This window comes from Gavialis gangeticus, unplaced genomic scaffold (genome assembly GCF_001723915.1).
Source record: "Gavialis gangeticus isolate Ggan-Ray unplaced genomic scaffold, GavGan_comp1, whole genome shotgun sequence".
Classification (NCBI taxonomy): Eukaryota; Metazoa; Chordata; order Crocodylia; family Gavialidae; genus Gavialis; species Gavialis gangeticus.
This window is the reverse complement of record NW_017729024.1, coordinates 22,781,704-22,789,088: the sequence shown is the minus strand read 5'-3', so window position 1 is coordinate 22,789,088 and position 7,385 is coordinate 22,781,704. Positions and strand designations below refer to the sequence as shown.

Below are 7,385 nucleotides of genomic sequence, written 5' to 3'. Positions count from 1 at the left end.
TTTTTTTTTTTTTTTTTTTTTTGTGTTTAAGTAGCCTTCATAAAGTGGACCCAGTTCAATAAATCTGTTGTTCTTAGTTTTCTATTCTGACGCAGAAAAAGTCCACTTTTTTGGTATTTAATGTGAATAAAAAATTTAGCAGAAGGCTGTTTTTATCAGAAATGATTTAACTTCTAAATTCATATGATATAAAATTGTACCCAAAATAAAGTTGCACAGTTTAGTTACTGGGGTTTTTTTTATTCAGTCAAATCCCTGTTATGGTTCAGGAATAAATTCAAATACTAATAAATGACATCATCCACTATTAAAGGTAATATTTTAGTTTTTCTTTATATATCTAAAAATAGAAATAAGATGACCAATTTTAAGTTCACTGATGAGACATAATTTATTATGTTTAGTAGCTTAATTTAGTGTAGCATATTCCTGTTTGCTGCCTTTAAGTGTAGACAACTCAATTAGATTTTTGGTACAAAATCACAAAAGCTTTTTTTGTTCTTTTGAATCTTTAGTTTACTGAATCATTTACATATATTTTTATACTATAAAAAAGAATGTGTCAGGATTTAATTTTACATGTTTCTTTTTATAATACAGAGCTCTTTAAAATCAGTGGTTAAGATTTTGGTCATGATTAAACAGGTTACAGAATCATATCAGAATTGTATAAAATTTACTGCACTTTGGAGAATTCAGTCATAAATAATGTCACCTTCATTTAGACAATGAACTCTTTCCATTACTGTTGCTTAAGAAAAGTTCAGTTGAAAAATTAGGTAAGAATTTAAATTGCCAGCATACTTGTAGTGACTGAAAATAACAGGATGGGATTGCAACTGAATAAAACACCTAAATAAGTCTGTTCTAAAATAGAGGATAATTTTACTGCATTGAGTGATGGTTGTATTTGTAAAATATCTACAAACGTTATTTTGTTTTTCAATGATGGAAAGTTTATCCAAATTTATGTGAAGATTAAAAGGTGGGGACTATGATCAGTATTCTATTAATCTTGAAACAAACTTATTTCAAGACAGTTTCATATCCAACAGTTCTACTGTAGTTATACTTGGTTCTTTAAAAAAGCATAAAAAGTGTGTACATTAATATATAACATTTAAATTTAAAAGGATATGAAATTCATAATTATCCATTTAAAATCTTATTTCACACACAGGCAGAAGATAAGCATTTATGGAATTTATGTTCTGTATTTTTTCAGAGGACTTTACAACACATTTTTGTATAGAGGTGAAAAATAGGTCATTTGATATTGGATGTTCTCCTGACTCGTTCTTATTTGGAGGATTACAGCAGACAAACAGTATGGATGCTTATTTTCTGGTAGATTATTGGAGCTACAGTAACATAGCCATATGTGAGGATGATTAAAGTGCAGATTAACCTTTAAAAGGAGAGATGTTTTGAATATCTGCATCTATTTTACATATCATTCTATGTTTTCAGTTACCAGAGTGGATTATAATACATGATTTAAATGACATGACAATTAGTTTCAAAATCTAATTCTCTTGCTCACACCTAGCTCTAAAATATATTCCTACAATAAAAATGTTCATAATTAAGTGTACTTTTTGTAGCCAAAGAGTCTTTCATGCAGAGAGCATTTGTAGGATTTCAAAACCAGAGCTTTATACAGCTAAGTGCCTTTTATTTGAAAGGCTGTACCAGGGGTCTGAAACTTACCTGGGGCCCCAGGCTGAATCCGCACTGCAGAACTTCTTGTGGGTCAGATCCAGCCTGAGACATGAGGACTGCTGCAGTGGTTATTGTGGCAGCAGCAAAGGGTGTGGTGGTGGTGAGGGGTCCAGACGAATGAGTCTAAGTATAGTGGTAGCAATAAATTTAGTTCAGTAAAACCTTAGTTATTAGTTTTAGGTTACCCTTTGCTGTTTTTTTTCCCTTCATTAACATCGAATTGAAATTTGTCCTATAGATAACAGCCTGTTAGAAATTAACAACAAACCAGTAAATGCAATCTATTCAGTTATTTTATCACTGTTATTAACACTTAAGTTTCCTTCCCCATCTTCCTGCTGTCGTTTTAAGACCACACAAGTTGGTATGCAAAGTTTTTTTAAATATGCCACCTTGAATATATCATGTGGATTCCAATGACTGGGTGTGTAGCTATATAATCTTTATTAACCAGCCCCTTATACATTAAGTATGTGGCTGTCTGGCAGCTACACCCAGAGATGACAGTTTTGCCCTGAAAATGGCTTCTAAGGTTTTTGATTGATATAATGTCAGTGGAGCTGATGCTGTGCCTACAATTAAGACACAATGTCCATTTTATGATACAATAATCCAGCTGAGGAAACTGAAGACTTGAAAGAATGAAACAGTCTCATGGTGTTTGGCGGGGCAGGGGGGGGAGGCACTGTATTACCTTTTTTTTTTTGTAGAGGGAAATCAGAAAAAAAGCTTCCTTTTAGGACAAGGGAATAATTAAGTGTCTATGACCACAGAGAGTATAATGGAGACAAAGTCCTTTAAGGGCACACTGTCCAAATATAATCTAACTCTAATCAATATGGATGAGTGATGAGGGTAGTTGTGTATCTTTCCATTTTTATTGGAGACATGGATTACATAAATTAGGGTCTCTAGTCTATAATGTTATGAGGGATGCAGGGAGGCAGTTTCTTGCTTTCGAAGATGGGTTAACCTGAGGATGTTTGAGTCTCTTGTGTGATGGGTGCATGAATGACTTACTGGTGAGTCTATAGACTAGTGGGTCACAATAAGCAGTGAGTGCATAGATGGCCAAAGGGTTATTTGTGGCTGCCTCATGATTTTGTATGGAATAAGCTTTCCTTAAAGATAAATGAGAGCTCTTCTTTGCATATTTGTCAGTATGGGTCTGACTGTAGGTGCTTTTGCCGTTGTGATCTTTTTTTTTCTAAAAACAGTTATGAGTTTGGGCTCCCCATGATCCCTGTCCTTTCTCATACTTCTCTATGTGGTCTTAAAGAGTGGAGTTTCAGTGGTCATCTTTCCATTCCCTCATGATGCTTGACCTTGATGAAATTCAGAGAAAATTAGGAAGTTGGATATTCAAAGTCTTTTAGACTATTGTGAAAAAACCCTTTTTCACTCTCCTTGTATTCATTAATTTCTTAACTTAGACATCTCCTGCCAAGATGGAAAGAAATAACACGCTGTACACAGGGATGAAGTGCTTCACTTGGGCAGTAGGAACCAGCAGCACACTTACACAATGGGGAACTCCCTACTCGAGAGCACAGAGGCAGAAAGAGATCTTGGAGTCATTATTGACTCCAAGATGAACATGGGCCGACAATGCGAGGTCATGGTTGGCAGGGCTAACCGGACCTTGTCGTGCATCCACAGGTGCATCTCGAGTAGAGCCAAGGAGGTGATCCTCCCCCTCTACGCGACGCTGGTCAGGCCACAGCTGGAGTATTGTGTCCAGTTCTGTGCGCCCCATTTCAAGAGGGATGTGGACAATATGGAGAGGGTCCAGAGGAGGGCCACCCGCATGATCCAGGGACAACAGGGCAGACTCTACAGTGAGAGACTGCGGGACCTGAACCTATTCAGCCTCCACAAGAGAAGGCTGAGGGGGGACCTGGTGACCGTCTATAAACTCACTAGGGGGGACCAGAAGGGTTTGGGGGAGACGCTGTTTCCCCTAGCGCCCGCTGGCATAACAAGGAGTAATGGGCACAAGTTGATGGAGAGGAGGTATAGATTGGACATCCGCAAAAACTACTTCACAGTTAGGGCGGCTAGGAGCTGGAACCAACTTCCAAGGGAAGTGGTGCTGGCCCCTACCCTGGGGGTCTTTAAGAAGAGGCTGGATGCCTACCTGGCTGGACTCATTTGAGTCCCGTTTCTTGTTTTGGGGTTTTTGTTGTTCTCCCGCCCTGGCGGGGGGGTCGGGCTAGAAGATCTACTAGGTCCCTTCCGACCCTTAATCTATGAAACTATATCAGCTCCCTTATGACAGACCGTCAGGAAATAAGTTTTGCCCAAACTGCATTGGACTCATTCCAAATTACCAGTGTGTCTGCTCACTGTAAATATTTCTCATCAAGGCCTTGCAGATGGATGTATGGCCAAAATTTCTTTTACTCGAGCACTTGATGCATGCCACCTCCAACTCGCATCCCAGAAGCCTAAAAGTTCATCCACAGTGAGTGCCTCTCCAGGCACTGTGCTCCTGAGACCTCACAGCAAAAGACAGGCAGGAAAGAAGAATGACACTGAAACTGATGCTGACAAAATCAGTACCATTAACCTTTGTGCTGGGGCTGTTGGAATTCATATCAACACTTACTCTCCAACACTGAGTGTTGCTGCTCTTGGCCATTGAAACCAGCACCAGTATCCTTCACGCAAGATTAAGGTAGAAAGGAAAGACTGAGCAGAAACTAGGCATGACTCTAAACACAGAGGCAGTGTTTCTTAGAGATGAGAACAACTGTGGCTCCTTCAGGGATCGTATACTTGAGTCCTCTGCCAAGAGTGATGGTGCTGAGTAAACAGGCACTGACATGACACATCCGCATGAAGCACTGCACAGACGGTCAGAGCCAACACGTCCTCACAGAATCTTCACATTTCCCCTGAGACATCCTCAACACTGGGCTCTAGAGCCAGAGCAAGGATTACTGCTTTGCACCACTGTTCAAGGAATACCGCTGTCTCCAAAATGTCTTGTCCCTGCTGTGGTGAAGAGGTGATTTTCCATTAGAGCTGATCCTGGAGATTCTTCTTATAGTATACCACCATAAAGGAGAACAGATTGGCATTTGGTCCACCAACCACAACCAAGCCAATATACTTGTCATGAGTTCCTGGCTGTATGGATTCTTATATGGATCCTGCAGTAGGTTCCCCCTTTTGTAAGTAAAAGAGAAGAATCAGACTCCCCATTTGCAACACTACCAAAGCTGCAGATATCAAGCCCATTTTTGGTTCTCGAGAACTGAAAGCAATAAAGGAACAGCAGCTAAGAATACTGAGGGAAATGTGAGACCTTTCATTCAAGGAGTTGGCAGTCTTCAGTAAATAAACCAACAAAATAAATCACTCATTACAGAACTCAGGGGCCACTCTAGATCATATGAGCTTCTTCCAATAAATCCTGCAGATACCCATCCTAACAAACAGGCAAGTTCACCAAACTCTCCATGCAGGCAGCCCAAAGTATCCATTACAGAAAAAAAATAGCGATACTCAAGGAAATGCTCATCCCTCTTTGCCCACTTTGTACTGCACTGTAATCCGGACATCAGGTTTGATGGGAGTGTCAGGAACCACATTCCTGTTTGCATATTTTGTTTAGCAGTTCTTTAATGCAAGATGCATAAGCAGTCCCTGGAATATATATGGGATGCCACTTGCCTGACTTCAAATGTCTCCTAAAAGTCTGGCTCAAGTTGGTCTGTTTCCTAATGAAACACATAGCGCAGGGGTGGTCAAATTTGCTGCTGCAAGCTACTGCTTGCACTCTGAACTCCTGCTGTGGGAATCTCCACACCCTAGAATGTTATCCGGTATTTGGGACTCGGTAGATTGTTTACCATTAGTGGTAACATCAAATGCCAGAACTTACCACGTTTACACGCACCTTTTCCCCAAAAAACAGCCCTCCAAAACTGGGGCACTCATCTTAAGTAGGGAAGCTGTTTTCTGTGCTGCAGTCGAAGCATAGGGACACTAATTGCTGGGTAGGGAGAAGTTATGGCTGCTGATGCTGTGCTTCTGTCAGCCAGAGAATGAGGGGTGGCATGCACAGCCCAGTTAAGGTTTTCATAGCTGCTGATAAGCTTTGGCTGAGGAACTGTTGACAGTTTGCAGACCATCTAGATGGGTGGGTCTAGTCTTTTCTCACCCCATGATATGGAAGTCTTTCCTAATTTTCTCTGAATTTCAAAGTCTTTTAGACTATTGTGAAAAAACCCTTTTTCACTCTCCTTGTATTCATTAATTTCTTAACTTGATATGGAAGTCTTTTCTCACCCCATGATATGGAAGTCTTTCCTAATTTTCTCTGAATTTCAAAGTCTTTTAGACTATTGTGAAAAAACCCTTTTTCACTCTCCTTGTATTCATTAATTTCTTAACTTGATATGGAAGTCTTTTCTCACCCCATGATAGGTTGTGGTTGCACCCTTAACTCTGGTCAGAGGATCTCTTACCACCTGCAGCCTCAGCTTGGTTCCTCATGGATCCTCTTTTCAAGCTTCTGTCAATGCGTTCTGAGCTGCTTCAGTTTCAAGTTGCTGCTACTACTTGATGTTGTCACTTCAGCCAGGAGAGCAAGCAAGCAAGCTTCAGGCCCTTAGGACTGAACATATTATTGCTTAGGTTCAAAGTAGCAGTGAGACTGCAGCTGAAGTTCATTCTTAAAAATGTCTTGGGAATTAATTTAAACCAGTTGATCAAGCTACCCATCTTCCTGAAATCATACCACATAAAAGAAATTGTCCATTTTTTCCTGAAACTATGCTATTATAGAAGAAATTATAAGCACTTGTGGCTTTCAGGACTTTATTATATTGACAGGACCAAGCAATCAAATTGTCACCCTGTCTCCAGCCTTAAATTATTGCTAGAGGAATGGAGTACTGGCTGGTGAAAGGAGGAGTAGGAAGCTCCTCTTTATGCTGAATAGTTGGAGAGTATCTAATGGCTAAAGCAGCCATTCAGGGACATTTTTAGCATGCTCATTTTGCAAGTAACATTAAGGCTCAGCAGCTGACAAAATATTAGTTTCACACACTTGAAAATTCAATTTTAGTTGTAATAAGAAAAATATCATAGAATGCGAAGTTGTTGCTAGCTTCGATGAGAAGAGCATGAGAAGTGCTGCGCCTATGTATGTGGTAAAGGAACGGTGTAACAGGTTAACATGGGCAATACAGGAGATGTTGGAAAGGAAACATTACCAAAAAGGTAGAGTTGCCACAACAAAGCCCTTCTTTCATAGTCACAGGACCAGAAGGAAGAGGTGATTGAAGAACAAAAGTGGTTTTTAGATGCTTACAGGCAGCTAAAGCAATATCTAAAAAAACACAAAATGTTGCCTAGCAAAGCAATTACATGAGCATAAAAGTATTTGTAAAGAGTCCCCTCTCCAGCTCAGGCTGGGCAAACCCCAGTCTGGAGCTCCCTCCCCTCCCTTCTCCCCTCTCCCATCCTGCAGACAGCACTGGAACGGGGGGGAGGGGTTGGCTAGGGGACAGAGGCTGTAGGCAGGCTGTAGCTCCTTCGCTGGATCACCTCCAAAGTGGAGCTCAATCCCCCCTACCCCTGACTCAACAGTGAATGTCTGTTTCTGTGAAGCGCCATGAGTTAGAGTAGGGAGCAGAGTGATTACCCATATC

General features: G+C 40.5%; 1 protein-coding gene across 2 annotated transcripts in view; it reads left to right on the top strand.

Moving 5' to 3' along the window:
* MSH3 (mutS homolog 3) overlaps positions 1-7,385 on the top strand; it is a 298,610-nt gene that overhangs the window by 151,181 nt on the left and 140,044 nt on the right. The window lies entirely within an intron of this gene.